We start from the raw sequence: 27,666 nt of genomic DNA, 5'->3' as shown, positions 1-27,666 counted from the left end.
CTTCACCCAGTTGCTGATACGGCGGCCTCGAGTCCCACCATTATCATCTTGCCTCGGGCGGACCCGGGCTGCGGCACTGCTGGGGGGCATCGGCTCTGGCCCACTGGGGCATTGTGACCTCTCCTGTGCTGGCAGGGGGCCGCCGGGGTGCTGCCTGGGTCCATCGATTTACCGGACCCCGGGTTTGGACTCGCAGTATTTACAGCACCTGGGTGCCATCTTGCCTAAGGCAGCCCTGGGGGTGGGACTACCGGATCCACTACCGCCTTCTAGCCCTGGTTGGCCCCGACTTCCTTGCCGCTGGGGGGGGGGGGGGCCCTGGTTCTGCTGCAGCTGCTACAATGTGTCGCCTGCTTGCTGCCTGATCTGCGGCCCCTCTTGTTGGCCCCCAGCTGCCAGATTGGACCACAAGGCCACAGTGTGGGATGGCCTGGAGGCCTGACCAGGACTACGCCTGGGGACTATCAACAAGGTACAGTCCCCCCCTGCTTCACAACTTCCTGCTGCATAGACTGCCTTGAGTTAGGGATGCCCGGGCGAGGGTCTGCTCCTTCTGCCTTCTTGCAACCACTCAACTGGCAAGCTTTGCACCTGCACATGTGCAGGACCTCAGTTGCGCCCTGGAGCGGCACTCGTAGCCATTGCACTGGTCTCGCTTGGCAATCCAGCATAGTCACTGCCGTAGACAGCAAGGGCGTAGCGCTCTGATGTCTGCTGTGCTCTTCCCCCTGAGGTCCGCTATGTGTTGACCTCGCTGGGTCCTGGGTCCCCCCTTCTCTATCATCTTAGCCTGGCTTGGTCTGTACATGTCCAGTGCATCTCCCCTGAGGCTCGACCCGTCTGCATCCAAGGGAGCACCCTCTGCAGTGCTCATCTCCTGCGTCCAACCACCGGCCTCAACTCGTGTCTACTCAGATTGCACTGTCTTGTGTTTCTGCGCCCTTTTGCAGGCTGCTGTGCAGAAGACTTGCTTGACATGCTCAGAGGTAGGGCTGCCAAAGGCAGCTTGGTGGTCTCTCTCTGGGCCAAATCAGATGCAGACATGGGCATGAAGAAAGAGTCAGCCCTGCAGCCCCTTGCGGTGGACCCTGGCATCCCCATAATGCAAGATTTCATGGAAAGGTTCCTCTCTGACATACGCCAGGAGATAGGATCCCAAAAGACAGACTTCAAAAGCTGCCTCAACGAATTGCGTAAAGACGTTGCGGCGGTGGGAGACAGGGTTGACGACCTGGAGCGCTCAGTTGACTCCTGTGCAGAGGACCAGGAAGAGCTGTGGAGGAGGGTTAACGCGCTAGAAGAGCAACATTTTGAGCTCCAGGTCAAGCAGGAGGACCAGGAAAATCGGGGGCGATGCAACAACCTACGCATCAGGTGCGTACCCCCACTGAGCGGAGGGCGAGGATATCATGTCCTTTTTCCAGGGACCTCTTGACAGCCATCCGTGGGAAATCGGAGGCTGCTCCCCTGATCTTGTATAGAGATCATCAAGTTGGCTCCTCCACGGGGCGCCCAGACGCCCCGCCCGACATTCTCAGCAGGGTTCTTCCAAGACAAGGAAACTGTGCTACGGGCGGCAAGGGTGGCAAGCAGGCCAATAATTGAACATTTGCGCAACAAGGATATCAAGTACCGGTGGGCCCACCCCTTTAGATTGCTCTTCACCTGGAACAGGCTGCAGTGCATGGTCTGCTCTCTCTTGGACGCCAGGTCTATCCTGAGCCTCCCAGGGGGTTCTGGGGTGGGGGTCCATCTGCTTCTTCCTCCACGTACCTGGACTTCTGGCGGCCCAAATGGCGCATGGTCCAGTGGGGAAGTTGCTCCCGCCGCGCCAAACCCATTCAAGCCATGGAACCGGTGAAGGGGGATATAAATGCCCACCCACAGAAAATAGAGTTGGAGCAGGCACATTCCTCGGCTGACGACACTTGACTTACTCATCTGTACCTGCCTCCCTGTACTCCGCTGCTCTCCTAGTTCTCTGGCCATTCACATAGGGGCACACCAAGATTGGCCCAGGGCACGGAGCTCAAACTGTTATTCTTTATTGATTGCAGTTTTTCCCTTGCACTCACTTTGATAGACTACCTAATAGTTGTTATCACCTGAATTGCCTTAGGCCAAGCCCCCACATTCGGCAAGCTCTCCTCCACTCATTCACGTCTGGTATTCTCTCCCTGACCCCCTATGGAGTGGTTTGCATGGTTGGGCCATGTAGGCCATGTTAACCCCTTCCCACGCACCCGTGTGCCCTCCTGTTCTCCTCGAGGTTCCCTCTCCATCATAGCACTCATGCTCCCCTCTGGACCCTGTGGGGGGCCCATTATTTGCAGCCCCTACCCAAACGGCTGTTCCTCGCACTCCGCCCAGCTCACTGACCCTTGGACCCTCCCTATGAACACTATACATGATCTCAAACTGCTCTCTCTCAATGTCTGCGGGTTTAACTCGCCTAACAAATGGTAACAAATGTGGCACTATCTCCTACAACAAGATCCTGACATTATCTTTTTACAGGAGACCCACCTCCTTCATACAGACTCGCCCCGTATGGCCCACCCCTAATACCCGCACCAACACTCGGCCTGTGCACATAATAAGACGTTTGGCGTCACCATACTCAGTAAGGGAGGCATTTACACAAAAGTCCTTAAACTAACTAGAGATCCCGGTGGGAGGTATCTCACTCTCACGGTGGTAAGGGGGAGAGACACCCTGACACTCCTTAACTTATACATGCCTAATTAAATACAAGACACATACATACACCACATTCTAGCGGACCAGATGGGCCTTGCGGGGTGGGGGACATCATCATGGAGAGGCGATTTCAATCTGGTTTGGGATCCGGCGCTCAATAGAAATACACCACATATTCAGGGCACAGGGGCGATGTCAGGGACACTCAAAAAAGAACTTTGTGACAAAGGCCTGGTCGATGCCTGGTGGTACCTCCACCCAGACACGAAGTTCTTCTCCTTTACTCACACGTGCATTTGTGGTACTCCCGCATCGATTACTTATTTGTTTCCTGCTCTCCGCACTCATCTCCGCACAGCTATCTGACATTTCCATTTCGGAGCACTCTCACATTGGGCCTACTTGGACACCTCACGGTGCCCGACCTCATGCACCCCAGAAATGGCGCTTCTCGGCCCAACTTTTAAGAGACCCGGTAGACAAGGCATCGTTACAGGACGTCATCAGAGAATATTTCACGATTAATTCACTACCTGACACTTCCCCTCACGTTCTATGGGACGGCTTCAAAGCCACCATATGTGGAGTGCTGATCTCCATTTCCATAGCTAGGACTCGAGAGGCGCGCCTTCTCGAAGCCAAGCTCACGGATTACATTGTTGCACTGAAACGCACTGATAAACAGCACCCCATGCTGCAAGCGAAGCGCCAGATGCCCATCTTGCGGGGACAACTCTGGGCTCACCAGGTGAACAAACCCGAGCACTCTCTCCTCACCCTCAAACAAACATATTATGAGGGAGGTGACAAAGTAGGTGCCATCCTCGCGTGCAGGCTGCGGCATCAACATGCAAGGTCCCATATCGCGAAGCTCTGGAGGGACTGCTCTGGTTGGGTGGAATGGGAATCGGACAAAAAGGACGCCTTCCTGAACTACTACCGAACCCTTTACGCCTCGAGGGGAGAAGATCCCACCGAGATTGCAAATTACTTCCAAATCTGCCCTTGGCCGCCTCTAGACCCCGCCTATACCCGTGACCTGGAAGAGCCCTTCACAGCGGCTGAACTTTGCAAGGCGCTCCAGCAGGTCCCCAAGGGGAATACCCCTGGTCCTGATGGCCTCACCTCAGCTTTTTACGTAGCCTTTCTGCCTCAACTCCTAACTCCCCTTCTCGCATTACATAACACCTTCACTCATGCCACAAGCCTTTTGCCCACCATGTCCAATTCTGAAAATATTTAAATCCATAAGCCAGGCAAAGACCCTGCGCTCTGCTTGTCTTAACACCCGTAAGCCCGCCTAAATACTAATGCGAAGCTTTACACCAAATTCCTGGCCAACCGCCTCAAGAATCTCTTCCCTCGTCTGATAGAGCTAAACCAGGTGGGTTTTATAAAGGACTGACAGGGCCCGGACAACCTCCGCTGCCTGGCTCACTTGGTCAAAAAGGCCCAGTGTCACTCCAGCCCTGCTCTCCCCTTCTCCCTGGATGTAGAAACGGCTTTCAACCGGGTGAGCTGGGCATTCTTGAGGGCAGCGTTGCAGAAAATAGGGTTATGATTAGTAAGATCATGGCCTCCTACCTCCTCGATTTGTATCAATGGCCAGACCACCCCATCTTTCCCACTGCTCCGGGGCACTCGGCAGGGCTGTCCACTGTCCCCCTTACTCTTTGCCCTGGTGGTGGAGCCCCTCACTATCCAACTGCGGTGCTCGGCGGACGTCGGAGGCATCCCTTTCTCTGGCAAGAAGCACAAGGTCCTACTATACGCTGATTACCTCCTCCTGCCGTTGACCGGATCCCTCCCTCCCAGCGGTTGTTCACATCTTGCAGGCCTACTAGCGTATCTCTGGGTATAAGATTAACTTAGCGAAATCGCAAGTGCTCAACCGCACCCTTTCTCTACACCGCCTACGGCAGCTCCAGACTCTTTCCCCCTTTCAGTGGGCCACACACTCCATACAATATGTAGATCTCACCGTAACAAACACCCTATCCTCCTGGACGAAGGCGAACTTGCCACGCCTCTGTGGAACCATCTTAGCAGACCTCTGACGATGGAAGCCTCTTCACATCTTCTGGCTGGGACACATTAATGTAGTAAAGATTAATGTTCTTCCCAGGCTTCCCTAGTTATTTCAGTCACTGGCAAAATTCATCCCCTCGGAGGACATTTCTATGTTGCGGGCTTTCCTCACATCCTTCATTTGGAGGGTTAAACGTCCCCACATATCCAAAGCGCTTTAAATGCTCCCCCATGATCGCGGAGGTCGAGCGTTGTCCCAACCTCCAGGACTACTAATGGGCAACACACTTATGTTATATCTCTGAGTGGGTGGTGTGGGAAAGTGAGAAACACTGGTTTCACATGGATAGGGCGGTCGCCTGTAGGGCCACTATGGGACCTCGTGTGGTTGTCCAAACACTCCTGGCCACGCATCGCTTATGCCGCTACTCCAACACGCACAATTCTGGAGATCTAGGATTGATGAGCTATAAGTCGTGGTCTGACTACATTCCCCTCAGTAAATACCCTAATGGCTCATAACCCCGACTTCTCCCCTAGGAGTCCTTCCCGGAGTGGACAACGGGTGAATGCAGGCTTCTGCAGGATCTTTTCCAGGGTCCGACAGTCAAGTCTTTTGACAAATGCAAACGGGATTCCACCTGCCTTGTAACTGCTCATCACCAATATTGTCAGCTCTGTCGCTAGGCCCTTCACTCCCCCAGCGCGGAGGCAGCCACTCGTCCCTCAGCCTCTTCGAACGACATGCTCGTAGCTTTATTGGTTCCCAGGGACTGATATCCAAGACCTATGCAGTCCTGCAGCAAACACGCCTTCTTCCCTGCCACCCCTATCAATGGGAATGGTCCCCGGACACTTCAATCACCATCACCCAGAGGCAAATGGAACAGCTTTGGCAGGAAATACCACGCACGCACAGAAGCATTGCCCAGCAAGAGGCAGCCTACAAGGTCATGTTTCAATGGCATTACAGTCCAGCCCGTCTTCATGCTATGCACCTGGCGGCCCACGCTGCATGGTGGCGCTGCGGGCCCTTCCACCACATATGGTGGGCTTGTCTCTATCTAAAAATCTTTTGGAAGGAGATCCTGAGCCACTTTAGGGGTACGCTTGGACACCCAATACCAGATGATTATCATACGATTATTTAGGCATCTGCCCCACGTCCCTGGCTGCAATGACCCACGCAGACTGGTATCTAGTGCGTCACATGACTGGTGCAGCTAAGCTGCTCATTGAGCGGACCATGCACTATCCATCGCCCCCCCACCGCCTCCTAGTTTACACAACTCTGGCACACCATTGCGCTGGAGCAACTGACACACAAGCTGACCCCCACAGATGGAAAATTCCGTCTCTGGTCACCCCTCCTCCAGTACACCTGGAATACTTATTCTTCCAACACCCTAGACTGCAGGCGCTACACCTCTTCGAAGCCCCGATGTAGCGCCTCCCTCCCCCATATCACCCAGCGAACTCGACAGACCATGCTAAGCACATTATTGTTCCGTAAGCAATGCCAACCCCCCCCCCCCTTCTATTATTTTACACAACTACGGGCCTCAAGGAACATGCAGGGGACCTCCATCACCCCCTCAATTCCTCCTTTCCCTGTTATCCAATCCTGGTTTGCTCCCCCTACCCTTGATCAGTTCCACTCCGTTTGGTGCCAAATGCGCCTGAACAGTCACTTAGACCTAACACAGCGTCCCCATAGGTCAGTCCATGCCTCTTCGGAGCTTCTACTAAGCTTTTTAGTTCTCTAAATAGGCATGGCAGCATTATGTTAATTGTATTGTTACAGTACTGTATCTGCTTATTAAATACCTCCTATTCTCACAATTGCACCTTTACTGTATTGTATTGTTGTTCCTCCCTTTGATATAAAACTCAATAAACAGAACTTGAGTAAAACATGAGAGAGCTAAACACGGGGAGGAACAGTTGGCCCTTGATGAGACCTGGAAGTACAAAAAGTAGGGTCCCATGGTGGCAGCACTAGCGAGACTAAGATCAGGGTGCAGCCCTTTGATACTAGAAGCCTGGACAGAAAAGCCCCTCAGTACTAGGAGGGGTATGATATCCATAAATGGATCACTGACTTGGAGAAGGCCTGTTAGGTACAGAAGGTCCCTCAAGTGTAGTGGGCAGCTATCATGTGGCTCTTCTTTGCTAACAAAGGTATGGACAAACTTCTCACTGTCAAGGAGGAAGATGCTCACAACTACACAGTCTTGAAGAATGCCCTCATAGATGGGTTTGGTTTAACCACTGAGCAATACAGGGTTAAGTTTAGGGACCCATAGAAGGCACACAACTAAGATTGGGTAGATCTTGTAGATGGTGCTATTAAGGCTCTGGAATGCTGGCTTCATGAAAGTAATGTGCATGACCTTGAGAGATTGTACAATTTATCGATGAGGCAGCCCATCCTTAATTACTGTCCAAATCAGCAGCTGCACCAGCATCTGGTGGACTCTGCTCTGACCTCTCCCCAAGAATTGCGAAAGAAGGCAGACAAATGGGTCTGTACCAGGGTCAAGCAAAAAAACAATGGTAGTGGTGGTGGTCAAAAGAATCAAGATTCTTCTAAGGCCCAAGAGAAGGGTGGGGAGAAAGATAAAGACAAAAAGTAACCTTCACAAGGTCCCCAAAAATCTTCCTCTGAGGATGAGTGCCAAACCTCTTACTCTGGCAAGAAACCTTGGTGTTACATGTTTAAGTAGAAAGGCCATATAGCAAGGGATGCCAATTGCTCTAAAGATAACACCAAAGAAGCGACGACTACTGCCCTTAAGGCAACTAGCGCACCTAGCACCAGTACAAGTACAAGTAGTAGTAGTGCCCTCAAGGGACTAGTATGGTTAACCTTGGGTTCTGAATTGGTCTCTGTTCTAGTCAGAACTCCCACTCAGGATGCCTTTGTCTGTGACGGTGGCATGGAACTTGCCACTTTACTTCCCACTAACTTGGGCAAGTACAGGCAACAGCCTCTGATCAATGGTCAGGAAGCTGTGGCATACAGGGACACAGGGGCCAGTGTCACTATGGTGACAGAGAAACTTGTGTCTCCTGATCAGATCATACTTGGTCAACTTTACAAAGTGACCAATGCAAGCAATGTCAGGACAGATCATTCCTTGGCACTTGGAAATCTCAGCTTGGGAGGGGTAACTGGCCCTAAAATAATTGTGGTTTCCGTCAGACCTACCTGTGGACTACCTGTTGGGCAATGATTTAGAAACCTCAGCCTGGTCTGAACTGGTGTTCAGGACACATGCAGAGATGATGGGAATCTCTGCTGGTGCATTTGCTGTTACTAGGGCTCAGGCCAAACAGCCACTGAGGGAGCTTTGGAAACTGGAAAAATGTACCAGCTAGCTCCTAAGAAAAGGAGCAGGAAGGGTAAGGAATTAATCTCCTCTCTCACTCTCAGTGAGGATTAGTTTCCCGAGGAAGATGACCTTAGCCCCTGTGAAGGAAGTGTACCAGAGGAACTTGGGCTTGACATGGCAGAGTTCTTGGGGGCATGGGGCCTTTCTAGGGCAGACTTGAGTTTGGAGCAGACATCCTGCCCCTCTGTTTAACAGCTCAGACAGCAAGCTGCTACAGAGGAGGCAAGGAATGTCAGTGGGTCCCATAGAATCTATTGGGAAGATGGGCTTCTGTTTTATGAATGGAGGGACCCCAAGCCTGGTGCCACCAGGAGGTTGGTTATACCTCAGAAAGTCAGGGGTTTTCTTTTGTCCCTTGCATATGACATTCCCCTTGCAGGATTTCTTGGACAAAGCAAGACTTGGGACAGGCTTGTCCTTAACTCTCACTGGCCCTAAATGTCTATAGACACCAAGGTGTTTTGCTGCTCCTGTGTCATTTGCCAACCAGTGGTAAGTCAGGTGGCACTACCAAGGCCCCCTTAATTCTACTTTCAGTGGTTGGGGTTCTTTTTGAGAGGGATAGAAATTGTTGGCCCCTTAAACCGTCAAACAGCATCTGGAAACAGTTATAACCTAATGGTGGTGAACCATGCCACTAGGTATCCAGACGCTATTCTACGTAAGACCACTACAGCTCCTGTGGTTGCTAGTGCCCTTCGGGGTGTCTTTTCCAGAGTGGGGTTTCCAAAAGAGGTCTTGTCAAACAGAGATACAAACTTTATGTCTAGTTACATAACTAAAATATGGTAAGAGTATGGTATAAACTACAAGTTTGCCACACCCTACCATCCACAGTGCAATGGACATGTTGAAAGGTTAAAAAAGACCCTAAAGGGTATGATCATGGGACTCCCAGAAAAGCTCAGGTGAAAATGGGATGTCTTACTACCCTGCCTTCTTTAAGCCTACAGAGAGGTTCCTCAGAAAGGGGTGGGCTGCAGCCCATTTGAACTTCTGTTTGGACATCCAATTAGGGGTCCATTGTGTTTGGTTAAGGAGGGATGGGAGCAAACTCTCAAACCTCCTAAACAGGACATTGTAGGCTATATCCTTGGCCTATGTTCACTCACGGCCAGCAAAAACCTAAAGGCTAGCCAGGAGCTTCAGCAAGCATGGCATGACCAAAAGGCTGTACTGACTGTTTACCAGCCAGGATAGTAAGTGTGGGTGTTGGAGCGTGTGGCCCCAGCAGCTCGCCAAGACAAGTGGAGTGGCCCCCACACTATCCTTGAAAAGAAAGGTGAGGTCACCCACTTTGTTGACCTGGGCACTCCAAGACATCCTCACAGAGTTCTTCATGTGAAACGCCTAAAGACTTTGATTGACAGGGCTGACATGACCTTGCTCATGGCAACTGATGAGGGACAGGAGGAAGAGAGTGACACTCTCCCTCATCTCCTCTCTCAGGACCTTGTTGATGGGTCAGTTGATAGAGTAGACTTGGCAGGCAGCCTCACTGACCAGCAGCAAGCTGATTGTAGACAAGTCCTCAATCAGTTTCCCAACTTGCGCTCTCTGATTCTCAGTCAAACCACCTGGTGTGCCCATGAATTGGACACAGGTGACAGTCTGCCTATCAGGAGTAAAATCTACAGACAGCGTGACCATGTCAGAGGCTGAATCAGAACTGAGATCCAGAAGATGCAGGAGTTGGGGGCCATAGAACCTTCAGATAGCCCTTGGGCTAGTCCTGTAGTGTTGTGTGCAGATTTAGATTCCGTTTATAGGTATCCCGTTTCTGCCCTTATATAGGTACAATTCACATTGCCCTTATTTGGACATGGAAATCCGGCCCTTATTTAGACATTGTCCGTAGAAACCAAATACAGGGATGGCCACCTACATCCGTCCATCCACGTCACAACGATTTATTGGAAAGCCAGACCCTTAAGCCTTTAGAAATTTCCCTCAGCTTGAATATTGATTTCTCCAAGAACTCATTAAGTATGCATTAACATCTATTCCTTAGGGGTTCATTTATGACAACCCTCTGCCCGACTTTTATGTCAATACTGGCATTCCTAGACACCTTCAAGGTATAAATATACCAGCACTTGCCTTGGCAAATTGCGGTTCCTGGAGGATTTGATCCAACCTAGACTACGCGGTCTGCCACGGCAAGTTCAGAAGGAGATCGAGTTCCAGCCTGATGCACTGACCAGACGCTGTCATCCTCCTCGCAGAGAATCCAGCTCCAGTGCTCTCTGACTTACCTTGCGGGGGGTTAGACTATCAAGTCCAGAAAAGAGATTCCAACCTCTCTCATTCTCAGGTATGGAGCTGACTAGAACTTAGAGAAACTTTTGGCAACTCTTGGCTAAAGTAAAATATAGCTAGCTATACTTTAGAAATAGCACCTACTTCAAACCTCGTACTGCACTTAGGTTAGGTACACTGGGGTAGAACAATTTAGACGCATCAGATGAGTATCACATTTTAGCATTATGTTATTTATGTATGTATTTTGATTAATATAAGTCGTAGCTACAAACCATGCTATTGCAGTATTATTTTATCTTACTGCTAACCTCGTACATATTGTACTTCACAGTCTGTCTTACGGTTGTAGCAATTCATATCTCTTGCACGAGAAATAGGACTGTTCAATAAACCCTTTTTATTGAAAACGTCCGTCTCTCTATTTCTGTGCAACTCTGTAGAAACGAAGCATGCACGATTGACTGGGGTGAAACTTATCTATTGTTTCCACGATTCTGAGACTGTTCCGATTCTAAAGGGAAACAAAGTTGTCATGTTTATGAGGTTGTCAGAGACTAATCCCTTCTTGTATGTTCTAAAAGTTTCTAGTGACCTTTGAGTTAGCTGGCACACACAAGTAATTAAGTTTAATATACTCGATAGAGACATACTGACCTTAGTCCTATGTCAAATCTATAGTGTATGTTTTTCCAATGCGCAGGGCCTATCAGGGATATAGGAACTACACTACAGTAGCCCTTGTGCCAAAACCTCCCACCCAAGGTGGCAAGAGAGAGATGAGGTTTTGTGTAGACAATAGAGGTCTCAAGGCAGTCACTAGGACTGATGCCCATCAAATTCCCAGGGCAGATGAACTGATTGATACTCTCACCTCTGCCAAGTATCTCAGTACATTTGACCTGACAACTGGTTACTGGCAAATCAAAAACATCAGTTTCAACCCCTAATAGGCATTATCAATTTATTGTGATGCCTTTTGGTTTGAAAAATGCACCTGCCACATTTCAGAGGTTTGTGAACAAATTCCCCACAGGGCTGAAGGCCTATACTGCAGCATATCTAGATGATTCTGCTGCCTTTAGCCTCTACCTGGGAGGATTCACCTGGTTCACCTCAGGAATGTTCAAGAGGGCCTGCATAAAGCAGACCTCACTATCAAGGCCACAAAGTGCCAGATAGGGTAGAGCAAGGTTGTGTACTTAGGCCACCTTGTAGGTGGAGGACGGGTTCAACCATTGGAGAGCAAAATCCAGACCAGAATGGAGTAGTTTGCTCCCGCTACCAAGACTCAGGGCAGAGCTTACTTGGGCTTGACTGGGTACTACAGGAGGTTTGTTAAGGGCTAAGGATCAATAGTGACACCCCTTAATGATCTCACCTCCAGAACAATGCTTAAGAAAGTTTGGTGGACAGTCAGCTGGCATTTGATATAATGAACCAGGCCATTTGCACTGCTCCCATTCTGCAAAGTCCTGATTATTCCAAAACCTTCACTGTTCAGACAGATGCTTCTGAGAAAGGGGTAAGTGCAGTTCTATCAAAATGTAATGCAGATGGCCAGGACCAACCAGTAGTTTTTATAAGCAGAAGGTTGACCCCCAGGGAGAAGCATTGGTCAGCTATTGAGAGGGAGAACTTTGCTGCGCTGTGAGCCTTGAAGAAGTTGAGGCTATACCTGTTTGGTACTCACGTCATTGTTCAGACAGACCATAAGCCCTTCTTGTGGCTAAAACAAATAAAGGGTGAAAATCCCAATCTATTGAAGTGGTCCATTTCCCTACAGGGGATGGTCTTTTCTGTGGAACATAGACCTGGGAGTAACCATGCCAACTCAGATGGACTCTTCAGATATTTCCACTTAGAAAATGAAGATTGAACTTGGCAAGGTTAGTCTCATCTTCTTTCGTTTAGGGAGTGGGTTGCATAGGAAAGTAGGATCTGCTTTCACGGTTACCCCTTATTTTAGCTCATTTTAGGTTGTTTTTTTTTACTAGTCTGACTGGGATCCTGCTAATCAGAACCCCAGTCACTGTGCTTCATCCCTAAAATGACTATGGCAAGTACTTCTAAACCTCCACAATTGGCTACTGATGTACCCTTGTAAGTCCCTAGTATATGGTACAAAGGTAGCCAGGGCAAGGTACACCTAAGGTCTCCCATGGGCTGCAGCATGTATTGTGCCACCCAAATTGTGACTATAGGCCTGCCATTGCAGCCTGTGTAAGTTGGTGCTACCACCACTTACGACAGATGGAAAATGCTACTTACCAGTATGCATCTGTTCTGGCATGTAGAGCTACAGAGTTGTACACTTTGCATAGATCGCCATCTGGTGTTGGGCTCGGATGTTTGCATGTTATTTTTGTCTTCGAAGAAGTCTTGTAGTCACGAGGTTGGTGACTCCTCCTTCGGTCGACAGTGCCATGGGCATCAGCTCCATTGTTAGATTGTTTTTGCCACGTAGGGTTAGATGGAGTAGTGAGAAGTAGAAAGATGTCCATGCATAATGTATCTAAGTAAGATAATACTGGAACAGATAGAGGTTTCTGGGGAGGCGGGTGGGCGCGTACAACTTTGCAGCTCTACATGCCAAGAACAGATGCATACTGGTAAGTAGCATTTTTCGTTCGAGGCATGTGAGCTGCAGGTTGTACACGTTGCATAGACTATACAGCAGTTACCTCTTAGCGGTGGCTACCTGTATCTGTTGCAGTAGCTTGGAATAGTGTTCTTAATACAGCCTGGCCCACACTAGCTTGTTGTTTTGCCTGCACATCTACACAATAGTGTTTTGTGAAGGTGTGTGGTGTAGCCCAAGTTGCTCCTTTGCATATATCATCTAGGGGAATGTTCCCTAAGAATGTCATAGAAGCCCCTAGTTTGCGTGTTGAGTGAGCTTTGGGGGGAATGGTTAACGCGTGTTTGGCTTTGATGTAGCATATTTGTATGCATTTTAGAATCCACCTTGCAATTCCTGTCTTGGATATAGGATTACCCACCCACTTAACCCCATCTTCTCAGCAAGCTCCCATGTCTTCTTCAACCGCACTACCGAACTCCACTGGACCGACCACCGCTGCATCCACTTCACCCTCCGGAAACCCACCACACACCACCGCACCCAGCAGACGCCTCGCCGCCGCTGGAGCAAGATCACAGAGGACCAGCTAACCACCGCCCTCGCCCAGAGCCCACCCGCAGACCCGACCGACCCCGACGCCGCAGCCCGCTGCCTCAGACAATGGATCGATGACTGCGCCAACACCATCGCCCTGCTCAAGAAGCCCCCCAACACCCACACCAGCAAGAAAGCCAGCTGATTCACCGAAGACCTACAGGCCTCCAAGCGAACCTGCCGAAACCTCGAAAAAAACTGGATCCGTGAACGAACACCGGAAAACCACACAGCCCACATGAACGCCACCTGCAGACACCATCACCTCATCAGATCCGCCAAAAGGACATCCTTCAAAGACCGCCTAGACAACAATGCACACAACAGCAAAGAGCTCTTCAGCATCGTGAAGGAACTCTCCAACCCCACCTCCAACACAAACAACATCCCACCGTCACAAGACCTGTGCGACTCGCTGGCCACTTTCTTCCATCGCAAGATCACAGACATCCACGACAGCTTCGACACCGTCACTACCCCGGCAACCGTTGAGACCCCCGCTCCCACGACCACCACCTGCACCAACCGGCTGCTCACCTGGACCAACATGAACGATGGCGACACCATTAATATCATGAACACCATCCACTCCGGATCCCTGGAAGACCCCTGCCCACAACACATCTTCAACAAAGCCAGCAGCACCATCGTACCCTATCTTCGGAAAACCATCAACATCTCCTTCGAGCCAGCGACTTTCCCGGACAGCTGGAAGCACGCAGAGATCAACGCCTTACTCAAGAAACCCAAGGCGGACCCCAAAGACCTCAAGAACGTCCGACCCATCTCCCTGCTCCCGTTCCCAGCGAAGGTCATCGAAAAGGCCGTCAACAAATAACTGACCAGTCTCCTCGAGGAGAACAGCATCCTGGACCCGTCCCAGTCCGGGTTCCGCAGCAACCACAGCACCGAAACTGCACTCATCACCGCAACAGACGGCATCAGGACCCTGCTTGACAACTGAGAAACCGCGGCCCTCATCTTCCTGGACCTGTCAGCCGCCTTCGACACGCCTCCACGCCCCCGGAATCCAAGAGAAGGCCCTGGACTGGACCACCTGCTTCCTCTCCGGCAGAACTCAGAGCGTCCACTCCCCACCCCCCTTCCGCTCCGAAGCCACCAAGATCATCTGCGGCGTACCCCAATGCTCATACCTCAGCTCAACGTTGTTCAACGTCTACATGGCACCGCTCGCCCACGTTGCACGATGGCACAACTTCAACATCATCTCCTACGCCAACGACACCCAGCTGATCCTCTCCCTCACCAAAGATCCCCACACTGCCAAAACCAACCTCCACGAAGGAATGAAGGCCGTCGCCGATTGGATGAGAAACAGCCGACTGAAGCTGAACTCGGACAAGACGGAAGTCCTCATCCTCGGATCCACCCCCTCGGCCTGGGCCGACTCCTGGTGGCCGACTGCACTAGGAGCCCCCCCTACACCCACCGACCACGCACGCAACCTAGGGGTCATCCTCGGCTCCACCCTCTCCATAACGAAGCAGGTCATCGCCGTCTCCTCCTCCTGCTTCAACACCCTCCGCATGCTTCGCAGGATCTTCAAGTGGATCCCCACCGAAACTAGAAGGACGGTCACCCAGGCCCTCGTCAGCAGTAGACTGGACTACGGCAACGCACTCTATGCAGGAGCCCCGGCCAAACTCCTGAAACGGCTCCAACGCATCCAGAACGCCTCCGCACGCCTGATCCTCGACATCCCTCGCCGCAACCTGAGAGACCGGCACTGGCTTCCCATCAACAAGAGGATAACCTTCAAGCTCCTCACCCACACACACAATGCACTCCATGACACCGGACCAGCGTACCTCAACAGCCGACTCAGCCTATACACCCCCACCCGCCAGCTTCACTCCGCAGACCGCGTCCTCGCCACCGTCCCCCGCATCCGAAGAATGACCACCGGTGGCAGATCTTTCTCCAACCTCGACGCCAAGGCATGGAACACCCTCCACATCTGCCTGTGGCAGACCGAAGACCTCCTAACCTTCAGGAGACTCCTCAAGACCTGGCGCTTCGAACAATAGCAGCGTCCCCTCCCCCCCCTAGCGCCTTGAGACCCTCACGGGTATGTAGTGTGCTTTATAAATGCTATGATTGATTATCTTTATGAGGTGGGGAGAAAGCCACAACAAGTTGCTAGGTCTTTCTAAAGGATTTTGTTCTTTCAATGTAGTAAAGTATTGCTCTTTTCACATCTAAGGTGAGTAAAGCTCATTCTGCCACTGAGTCTGGTTGAGGAAAAAAAACTGGGAGTTCAACAGACTGGTTGAGATGGAAGGCAGATACCACTTTAGGAAAAAAAGTTTGGGTTAGTCCTAAGAACCACTTTATTATGATGGATCTGTAAAAATGGTTCTTGTATATTTAATGACTGGAGTTCACTGACTCTTCTGAGAGATGTGATAGCAATTAAAAAGGCTACTTTCCAAGTGAGGAACTGCAGTTCGCATTTGTGGAGAGGTTCAAAAGGCGGACCCATTAGTCTGTTTGGGAAAAGGGGGTGGTGATGGACAGAGTCTCTGAATGATGCAGAATACTCTTACCAAGTCAAGAGATCATGGTTTTAATCCATCACCGTTTTTTAGCTCACTGCACCATCCCAGCTCAGAACCTGGCTACATGCAAATTAGTCTGTACCTGTCCCAGTGCATGATGGGAACAGAGCAAACACAACTACCAAGCCAATTCTTATACTGGGAAGGAAACAAGCTTCCGGGGACCGGTTTCTGGCATCACAGCCTTCGTCGGCCCGGCTTGCTTGAATCCTGATGGTGCAATGAGCAAGGGACTCACGTCTGAGCATACCCTCCCTCACTAAGTGCGGTTAAAATCGATTTGGGAAAAGGGGGGTGGTGATGGACAGAGTCTCTGAATGATGCAGAATACTCTTACCAAGTCAAGAGATCATGGTTTTAATCCATCACCGTTTTTTAGCTCACTGCACCATCCCAGCTCAGAACCTGGCTACATGCAAATTAGTCTGTACCTGTCCCAGTGCATGATGGGAACAGAGCAAACCAAACTACCAAGCCAATTCTTATACTGGGAAGGAAACAAGCTTCCGGGGACCGGTTTCTGGCATCACAGCCTTCGTCGGCCCGGCTTGCTTGAATCCTGATGGTGCAATGAGCAAGGGACTCACGTCTGAGCATACCCTCCCACACTAAGTGCGGTTAAAATCGATTTGGGAAAAGGGGGTGGTGATGGACAGAGTCTCTGAATGATGCAGAATACTCTTACCAAGTCAAGAGATCATGGTTTTAATCCATCACCGTTTTTTAGCTCACTGCACCATCCCAGCTCAGAACCTGGCTACATGCAAATTAGTCTGTACCTGTCCCAGTGCATGATGGGAACAGAGCAAACCAAACTACCAAGCCAATTCTTATACTGGGAAGGAAACAAGCTTCCGGGGACCGGTTTCTGGCATCACAGCCTTCGTCGGCCCGGCTTGCTTGAATCCTGATGGTGCAATGAGCAAGGGACTCACGTCTGAGCATACCCTCCCACACTAAGTGCGGTTAAAATCGATTTGGGAAAAGGGGGTGGTGATGGACAGAGTCTCTGAATGATGCAGAATACTCTTACCAAGTCAAGAGATCATGGTTTTAATCCATCACCGTTTTTTAGCTCACTGCACCATCCCAGCTCAGAACCTGGCTACATGCAAATTAGTCTGTACCTGTCCCAGTGCATGATGGGAACAGAGCAAACCAAACTACCAAGCCAATTCTTATACTGGGAAGGAAACAAGCTTCCGGGGACCGGTTTCTGGCATCACAGCCTTCGTCGGCCCGGCTTGCTTGAATCCTGATGGTGCAATGAGCAAGGGACTCACGTCTGAGCATACCCTCCCACACTAAGTGCGGTTAAAATCGATTTGGGAAAAGGGGGGTGGTGATGGACAGAGTCTCTGAATGATGCAGAATACTCTTACCAAGTCAAGAGATCATGGTTTTAATCCATCACCGTTTTTTAGCTCACTGCACCATCCCAGCTCAGAACCTGGCAACATGCAAATTAGTCTGTACCTGTCCCAGTGCATGATGGGAACAGAGCAAACCAAACTACCAAGCCAATTCTTATACTGGGAAGGAAACAAGCTTCTGGGGACCGGTTTCTAGCATCACAGCCTTCGTCGGCCCGGCTTGCTTGAATCCTGATGGTGCAATGAGCAAGTGACTCACGTCTGAGCATACCCTCCCACACTAAGTGCGGTTAAAATCGATTTGGGAAAAGGGGGTGGTGATGGACAGAGTCTCTGAATGATGCAGAATACTCTTACCAAGTCAAGAGATCATGGTTTTAATCCATCACCGTTTTTTAGCTCACTGCACCATCCCAGCTCAGAACCTGGCTACATGCAAATTAGTCTGTACCTGTCCCAGTGCATGATGGGAACAGAGCAAACCAAACTACCAAGCCAATTCTTATACTGGGAAGGAAACAAGCTTCCGGGGACCGGTTTCTGGCATCACAGCCTTCGTCGGCCCGGCTTGCTTGAATCCTGATGGTGCAATGAGCAAGGGACTCACGTCTGAGCATACCCTCCCACACTAAGTGCGGTTAAAATCGATTTGGGAAAAGGGGGTGGTGATGGACAGTCTCTGAATGATGCAGAATACTCTTACCAAGTCAAGAGATCATGGTTTTAATCCATCACCGTTTTTTAGCTCACTGCACCATCCCAGCTCAGAACCTGGCTACATGCAAATTAGTCTGTACCTGTCCCAGTGCATGATGGGAACAGAGCAAACCAAACTACCAAGCCAATTCTTATACTGGGAAGGAAACAAGCTTCCGGGGACCGGTTTCTGGCATCACAGCCTGGTAAGGACTACATTAAGGTTCCACACTGGAGAGGGTGGATCTCTTGGTGGAATTATTCTTTCAAGTTGTTCCATAAAAGCTTTAATAGCAGGAACTCGAAACAAAGACTAGTGTCTGTTTTGTAAGTAGGCGGCTATAGCGACTAGATGTAACCTAATAGATGTGTACGCTAGGTTACATTGTTGTAGATGCAAGAGGTAACAGATGATGTTCTGAATGGAAGCATCTAGTAGGTTGATCTTGTGCGTGCAATAAATGACGAATCTCTTCAATTTTGCCGCATAGCATGCCTTTGTTGTAGGGCGTCTAGCTTCTTTGATAACGTTCATACATTCTGGTGGGAGATTGAGATAGCCGAACTCTAAGATTTCAGGTGCCAGATCGCTAGGTTGAGTTGATTGGGATCTGGGTGTCTTATCTTGCCATGGTTCTGAGTAAGCAGTTTGGGCGAGAGGTGTAATTTTGATGTGGTACTACTGATAGTTCCAATAAAGTTGTGAACCATGGTTGCCTTGCCCATGTTGGAGCAACTAGGATCATTGTGAGGGAATGTTGTTTGAGTTTCTGAACCGCTAACGGAATGAGTGGGAGTGGCGGAAAAGCGTAGGAAAATTTGCCTGACCAATTCATCCATATCGCATTGCCTTTGGACAATGGGTGTGGGTACCTGGATGCGAAGTTTGGGCATTTTGCGTTTTGATGTGTGGAGAACAGATCTATTTCTAGGTGTCCCTACATGCGAAAGAATGGAAGAAGAACATGAGAATGAAGTTCCCATTCGTGGATCTGCTGTGCTTGACGGCTGAGCAGATCTGCAATCTGATTGTGTATGCCTGGGAGATGTTCTGCAAGGAGGTATATCTTTTGCGGAATGGCCCATCTCCATATGCTCTGAGCTAGGTGTGAGAGCTGCAGGGAATGTGTTCCTCATTGCTTTTGTATGTAATACATTGCTGTCATGTTTTCCGTACGGTTCAGGACAGTCTTGCCCAGGGGGTGTAGTTGAAAAGATTTCAATGACAGGAAGATTGCGAACAATGCCGGGTAGTTGATGTGAAATTGTTTTTGTTGGGGGGTCCAGAGACCATGAATGGTATGGGTTTGGAGATGAGTTCCCCAGTCAGTGGGCGATGTGTCTGTTGTTAGCACTGTCTGTGGAACTGGCTCGAGAAACGACTGCCCTTTGGAAAGATTCTGTATGTTTCACCATTGTGGGGAGCGATGTGTGCGGTCGTCCGCCAACACCGGATCTGTTAGTTGTCCTTGAGCCTGGTTCTCTTGTAATGGACCCATTTGTAGTCTGACATGAGGAACGAGAAAAATGCAAGAGGCCATCATCCCTATTAATTGCATGATCACTCGTGAGTGTGGTGGCTGAAATTTTTGGACTAACGCTTGTATAGCACTTATCCTGACTGGGTTGGGATATGCTAGGGCTGTGGCAGTGTTTATTGTAGCTCCTAGGTATTGTTGTATTCTGGACGGTTGGAAGTGGGATTTGCCCAGATTTATGGTGAATCCCAGACTGTGAAGCAGTTGTATTGTGCTGAGCGTGTGTTGAACACAGCTGTTGTGCGATTTTGCTTTTATGACCCAGTCGTCTATATAGGGGAAGACATGAATGTGTTGTCTTCTTAAATGGGCTGCAACCACTGCGAGGCACTTGCTGAAAACGATGGGTGCCGTGGTGACCCCGAATGGTAGAACTTTGAATTGGTAGTGTTGACCATCTACCACAAACCTGAGATATTTCCTGTGAGCGGGATGAAAGGGAATGTGGAAGTAAGCATCCTTTAGATTTAGGGTGGAGAGAAAGTCGCCTTGCTGAAGTAGTGGAAGCACTTGTTGTAAAGTGACCATGTGGAAGTGATCCGATTGGATGTAGAAGTTGAGTGGTCTGAGGTCCAGTATTGGCCTGAGAGAGCCGTCCTTTTTTGGAATTAGAAAATAAAGGGAATAGATCCCTGTGCCTTGATGAGGCAAGGGAACTGGCTCTATTGCATGTGTTTGTAATAGTGCAAGAACCTCTTGTTTGAGAAGCGTCAGGTGTTCTGATGACATTGGATGCTGTTTGGGAGGAATGCTGGGAGGGGTAGAAGTGAGTTCCAGGCAATAACCATACTAGTTAATTTGTCTTACTCACTTGTCTGTTGTGATGGAATTCCAGACAGGCATGAACTGTGAGAAACATCCCCCGACAGGAGTGGGATGATCGGGGGGAAGAGTAGGGAAGTCACTGTTTGGGGTTAGGGGAGCGGCTGGTGTTGTTACCCCTGCCTCTGCCCTTGTTGTAGCTGCTAACCTCCTCTAGAGTAACCTCTGGAAAAAGAGCTCTGGTTGGGACTTTTGTAGGGTGAGGATGTGTGTTCTGGGCTATTTGTTTTGGAGCCTGCTCTATAAAATGAAAGCCAAAAGGAGCCTCTAGTAGAGGTTGACTGCAGGGCTCCCATGGACTTGACAGTCTCTGTGTCATTCTTTATTTTTTCTAAAGATGTGTCCACTGCAGGGTCAAAGAGGTGCTCATGATCAAAAGGCTGATTAAGGATACTGTTCTGCACTTCTTGTTTAAAGCCAGATATCCTGAGCCAGGCATGTCTGCGTAGTACAACATGTAGTATTCTGCATTACTCTTTGTTAAGTTTAGCTTAGTGCTTCTTTAAGGACATTCTTGTGCTGCTTAGTTACGTTAGAATATACATGAGCCATTCTTGAGTTGGAGACTGTTGGAGCTGGACATAGCTCTTCATCCATGTAACCTACAATAAATCTACTCAAGACATCTACTGCTTCCTGGCGCATTACTACATTTATTGGCGACTATTTTGGTTACATGGTAAACTCAGCGTGCAAGATTCTCATGTGAAGATGCTCTTCTATCAAGCTTAAAACCTCAATTTGAAGTCACCAATCTTGGCCTCAAACTACCAGATTTGTCTTCATGTACAGCAAGTCATCTCAGCTAACACGGTAGGGCGCATCCCTGCATCCCATTGGATTTCACCCTACGCAGTGTGCTGTTGACTTCTCACCCCATTAACGGCCAGCTTAAGTGAGAAGCCCTCCTTGATAGACTCTCCGCACTAAGGCATCATTGTGCGTAAACTACTTCCGGGACTGCCGCACTAATTAATTTTTCACTTCTCTTAGTGTCATTTGACGATTGGAGATTAACGTTCATGACTCATCGCTTTTGCATTATTTGAAAGTTTACATGCGCCTTACTTGTAACTCCTAGCGCGAGCAATTCATCCATGCACCGCTGCTGAAGTCATTGCTGCGGTGTCAGAACAGCGTCAGACGGCTATACGGGAAAGTGCTCTGTGACGTGAGACAAACCCGTTTCCTAGCAACGCTGACACGCAAGCATCCCCGCGTACCATCGAGCTGACAATTTAACGCTGATGCGCACAGCTTGTTGTACATCGCGCTCAGTTTATTCAGCAATTCCGACACGCAAGCCTCCCCGCGTATCATCGAGCTGGCAATTTAACGCTGATGCGCACAGCTTGTTGTACATCGCGCTCAGTTTACTCAGCAATTCCATACTTCACTAGTTTATTTTATATTCAAGAACACGCTGATGCGCACAGCTAATATTAAGTACATTTCATAGTTGCGCTCTTGTATGGAATCAATGCTGATACTTTCAGCTTGCTCACTATGAACTCACATTTTTTTTCTATATTCCTCAATGCACTTGTTTTATGTGAGTTATGATTATTACTGTTAATTCATATTTTCAAGTGTGCATTCCACGGTGACACACACACCTTACTAAATTAAGTTCTCATGAAACTGAAATATTTACGATGCAGACAGTAATTATTTCATGTGTGCAAATCTGTTACAACTTTGATATGTTTTTTCTCCTTCTTTTGTGTAATTGTTTTTTTTTTAAACTTTCTTCCACCTCAAAGTTTTATCCATTTTGCAACACTATAGACACGTTATATTTTTTAATAATGTGCAATCTTCAGTCAGTAAATCCTCCACCAGCTTTTTTGGACACTCCAGGGGAACCACCAATCGGATGGGAAATCTGGCACGATGCCTTTGAAACCTATTTAGGAGCAATTGGTGCAATCAGATTCGCTGCAGAGAGAAAGAAAAGCCTACTTCTACACTCTCTAGGTTTCGAAGGGAGGTCAATTTTTAAACACCTACCAAGCCTTCCAGAAGGCGATCCTGCACTGGACGATATGTACCAAGAAACGGTTGAAAAACTCAAACTATGGTTTGACAAGCAACCTAGCCTCATGGTTCTGAGGCACAAGTTCTTTAAGAGAAAACAAAGTGAAGGTGAAGACGTCGACTCATATATTACTGCTTTACGTAGGTTGGCGTCTGATTGCAGGTTTGAAAACTTCACTGATCAACTTATCAGAGATCAGTTCGTCTGCCATTTCAAGGACACGTATATAAGCCAGAAACTACTCACTATGGGTGATCCTTCCTTGGATGAGACTTTAAATTGAGCTAAAAGCATTGAGATTTATATGGTCTCCCTAAATAAATTAGAGGAGAAGTGGTAGAATCGGTTAATGCTATTAACCTTAATTCTTCTCTTAAAAGTAAACAAAAGTCTGCCAAGCCCTTGGCCAACAAAATAGTAAAGGGAACCAAGTCTTCCATACCTGGTAACATTGATCCTACTGTTTGTATAAGATGAGGTAAACCGCCTCATTCTAAGGGATAGAGATGCCCTGCTTCTAATGTCACTTGTAATTATTGTAGAAAAGTCGGACATTTTGCCAAGGTCTGCCTTAAGTTAAAGGCTCAAAAGAGTTTCAAGAAACCCACTGTCTGTATGATTGATTCTGAATCTTCCTCCGACTCAGAAGTTGTTTCTTTCGTGACTGACCTTTCCGTCTGTGAAGTCATTGAAGGGGATCCCAAAAACTGTGTTGATCCTATAATAGACATTCAAGTTGGTAACAAAAGTATCAAGCTTCTTGTTGATTCTGGTGCCAAGATAACCATGATCACCCAGAAACTATTTGATGAAACTTGGCAAGGTTCTCAACCTCTTCTTCCTCCCGACCGCACACCAGTATCATATGAAGGTCGGAAAATTGATCTTGTGGGTTATTTTGAAGAAGAGTTGTGTTTTAAAGGAAGAAGAATTAGAGGGAAAGTCTATGTTTCTGTTAAAAGTCTTAAGATTGTAGGATGGTTCCATCAAGGTCTTTTTAAGATGATCCTGAAACCTGGAACAAAAGAACAAGTGCTCGTTGTTGATTGTCCTAATGATGTGCAAGTCCTTCAAGGCAAATTCCCCTCTGTTTTCAGTTCTGACCTAGGAAAAATCAAAGGGTTTAAACATAGAATAATTGTTAAAGAGGGATGTTTGCCTGTAAAACATAAGCTTAGGGGTGTACCCTACAGTGTCAGGGAAGATTTAGAGAAGGAACTCAGACAATTGTGTGAGAAAGGGGTCATTGAGCCAACGGAGTCTTCACTTTGGCTTTCACCCTTGGTCGTTGCTAGAAAGAGGTGTGGTCAGCTTAGGGATGTGTGTGGATTTAAGGTCCCTTAACAAAGAGATTTGGGTGGACTCACATCCCCTTCCTAAGATCAATGATCTGTTTGCATCAACCAAAGGTGCAACATTTTTCACTAAATTAGATCTGGTTAGTGCTTATCACCAGGTTGAATTACATCCTGAGTCAGGTCATCTTACTGCTTTTGTTTCTCCTCTGGGGACGTTCCAATATCGGTGAATGCCTTTCGGGTTGGCGTCGGCGGCGTCAGTATTCCAATGGGTAATGAGCAACATCCTCAGAGGAGTTGATGGAGTGTTAGTCTTCCAAGATGACGTACTCATTTTCGGGAAGGATTTTTCGTCACATGACAACATCTTACATAAAGTGTTGGGTCTATTCCAAGAGCATGGTGTTGTTTTAAAATGAGAAAGTTCTGTTCTTAAGCCATTTGACCCCAGCCTTCCGTTTTGTTTGACGATCGACGCCAGCCAAGTAGGTTTGGGGGCCACCTTAACGCAAGTAGAGGATGGGGTTGAAAGAACAATAGGGTTTGCCTCGAGAGTTTTGAGATCACCTGAATTGCAATATTCAGTTATTGAGAAGGAATTACTAGCTTGTGCATGGGCAATTGAGAAATATCGTTCCTATGTGTGGGGTAAACGGTTTTTACTTCAAACAGATCACAAACCGTTAGTCAATATATTAGGAGGAACCATTACAAAGTGTTCCACGCCTAGAATTATGAGAATGGTCACTATATTACTTCAATATCATTTTGATGTCGGGCATATATCTGGAGGGAAGAATGGTAGAGCAGATTTTCTTTCTCGTTTTCCCTCCACAGACTCCCATGAGGACGATGTTTCTTTTTCTTACCTCATTAATGAGGATTATGAAGATTGTCTTGTAGCAGGTGTAGACATTCCGGAATTAAAGTTTTGTTCTGAGGTTGGCCTTTGCTAACGACTCTATTCTTCAAGAAGTTTGCAAATTTGTTAGTTGTGGGTGGCCCAGAGAAAAGGTCTTGTCACCCTCCCTCCAACCATTTTCTAAGATTGAAGATGAATTGTCAGTGGAGGATGATATTCTTCTACGTAATGACAAACTTATCCCTCCACATTCGTTCAGGAAGGGCATCATTGTTAGGGCCCATGAAGGACATTTAGGATCCCCATCTACTAAGCGTCGCATCCGCGAAACATTTTGGTGGCCAGGTATGGACTCAGAATTCGATGGGTTTGTCATGGATTGTTGTATATGCAAGTCATCTGATAAGTCTCTTAAAACTTCAGTTCCTCCTCTCATACCTGTTGAGTGTCCTGACCATCCCTGGGAGAAGGTTGGTGTAGATATCATGGGACCCTATATGTCTCTCTGTGGGGGTTATAGGTTTATCTTGGTTGATTATGCATCTAAATGGCCGGAATATAAGTTGGTTAGGGAAGCCGATAGTAAAGCCATTATCGATTTTTTAAGCGAGGTCTGGTCTAGAGAAGGTTTACCAGCTACTCTTGTTTCTGACAATGGTAAACAATTAATCAGCAAAGATTTTGAATCATTTTTGTTGTCCTCTGGGGTAAAGCACATAAAAAGTTCTCTTTATCACCCTCAAGGAAATGGACTTGTCGAGACGATGAATCGGGTGTTTGGGGATTATGTAACGTGGGCTAAAGCCAGTAATCATGATGTTGTGAAATCACTCAGTAGCATGATATGGTTCTATAGAACCACCCAACATTCCTCCACGAAAGTATCTCCTTTCGAATTGATGAGGGGAAGAAAACCCAATACTTCTTTCCGTCCTGGGTGGATGTCCAAGTGACTTGATGCTGAGTCAGATGTGCGTAATTTGATGTGTTTAGTGAAAGGGAATGTCTCCATAACCCAAGCCAAGCAGAAAGTTAATTTTGATACCAAAATGGGATCAAAGATGGTTACCCTGAGGGTTGGGGACTCGGTTAAGATAAGAAAATCCATTCATGTTAACAAAGGTGAAAGTAAATTTGGTCCTCTTGTTAAAGTCGTTAAAATTGTTGGTAATGCTGTTCAGGTTGAAGGTGGTTGTTGGTGGAACATGAGCAAAGTGTCTAAGGTTCAAAGTTCCAACCAACAAGGATCTTCAAAATTTTATAAAGATTCTCCTTCAAGAGTGGGTGATGCCATTCGTGTTTTCAGGAGAAGTTCTCGAACTACCAAAAAACCTGAACGTTTTAGAGATTGAAGTTTGTTTAATCTCATTTACATTTTCTGTTTTAAGTAGTCAAGCTTTTATACACTTCTGTATATCAAACCTGAACATTTTAGAGAATTATAGTTTATATTATCTCAGTTAACTTTTCTGTTTCTAGGTTTCAACCTTTTGGACAGTTCTGTTGTATTTCTTTTGGTTGTTACAGGAAGGGAAGGTAATGTAGTATTCTACATTACTCTTTGGTTAGTTTAGCTTAGTGTTTCTTTAAGGACATTCTTGTGCTGCTTAGTTACGTTAGACTGTACATGAGCCATTCTTCAGTTGGAGACTGTTGGAGGTGGACATAGCTCTTCATCCATGTAACCTACAATAAATCTACTCAAGACATCTACTGCTTCCTGGCGCATTACTACACAACACTAGTATTTACTGCGCGGGACGCTGCGTCTGCTGCTTCGAGCATGCATTTGATGGATGCGTTAGTGATCAGTTTACCTTCCTGTATAAGGTCACTGGCTTTTTCCTTCTATAGTAGCGGTAAGTGTTGAAAAAGATTTTCAAGCTCATCACAGTGAGCCCTGTCATACCTTGTCAAGAGGGCTAGAGTGTTGGTTATTTCCCAATAAATAACAGCTTGAGACGCCATGCATTTGCCTGATGCGTCTAACAACTTAGATTCTTTGTCAGGAGGTGGAGTTTCACCTGACCCCTGAGAATTTGCCCTTTTGCATGCATTGGCTACGACCAGGGAGTCTAAAGGAAGTTGACCCTTAATGTAGATGGGGTCAGTGGGAGCTGCCTTGTGTTTTTTTATCAACTCTGGGGTTAAGCACCCTAGCTCTAACCAGGTCTTTGAACACCTCCGGAGCGTGTCTAAGAAGACCTTTTAGCATTGGCAAGACATGGGATGATTTTTGTGGCTGGTCAAAGGTTTCTAGAAGGAAATCCTCTTCTACAGGGTCTGAGTGTAGTTTGACTCCATGATATGTTGCGGCCCTATTTATTAGTTGGGCAAAACCCACATTGTCATCTGGTGGAGATGGTTTTGAGGGGTAGAAATCCGGATCATTATGTAAGTCTGGATCGGTATTATAATCATGCCTTGGTGGGGGGGGGGGGGGGGGGGGGTGGTGAAGGTGGTGGCTAAGTGTTAGTGGCCATGTGTGCATGTGGTAAATGTTCTCGTTTCCTCTTTGTAGGTAGCGAAGTAACTATATGACCAGTCTTTGGGTGAATTAAGATGGTGGTTTGCTTCAGATCCGGAAGAAAAAGTTCTCCGGAATCGATAGTTTTCTTCGGCGTAGAAGATATGTCTTTGGAAACTGGTCTTGGCTGTTTAGCAACAGTGTCCGATATAGAAACTTTCCCTGGCTCCTAGACCTTCGGTGCAGATTGTTTCAGCTCCGGAGGTTTTTGCTTGGGAGGCTTAGTTGTGGAAGGCTTCTCTTTAGATGGTTTCGGCTCCGAGAACTTCGGCGCCGAGGTCTTATCCAGCTGTTTTGGTGCAAAGGTATTATCCGGCTGCTTTGATGCCGAGGTCTTATCCGGCAGCTTCGGTGCCGAGGTCTTATCCGACTG

The 27,666-nt window shown here is 47.9% G+C and overlaps 1 protein-coding gene across 3 annotated transcripts in view; it reads right to left on the bottom strand.

The window, feature by feature from the left end:
* PHKA1 (phosphorylase kinase regulatory subunit alpha 1) overlaps positions 1-27,666 on the bottom strand; it is a 1,109,231-nt gene that overhangs the window by 350,863 nt on the left and 730,702 nt on the right. The gene's annotated exons all lie outside the window — the stretch shown is intronic.

Source organism: Triturus cristatus, chromosome 10 (genome assembly GCF_964204655.1).
Source record: "Triturus cristatus chromosome 10, aTriCri1.1, whole genome shotgun sequence".
In the NCBI taxonomy this organism is placed as follows: Eukaryota; Metazoa; Chordata; class Amphibia; order Caudata; family Salamandridae; genus Triturus; species Triturus cristatus.
This window is presented reverse-complemented; position numbering and strand designations above follow the sequence as displayed.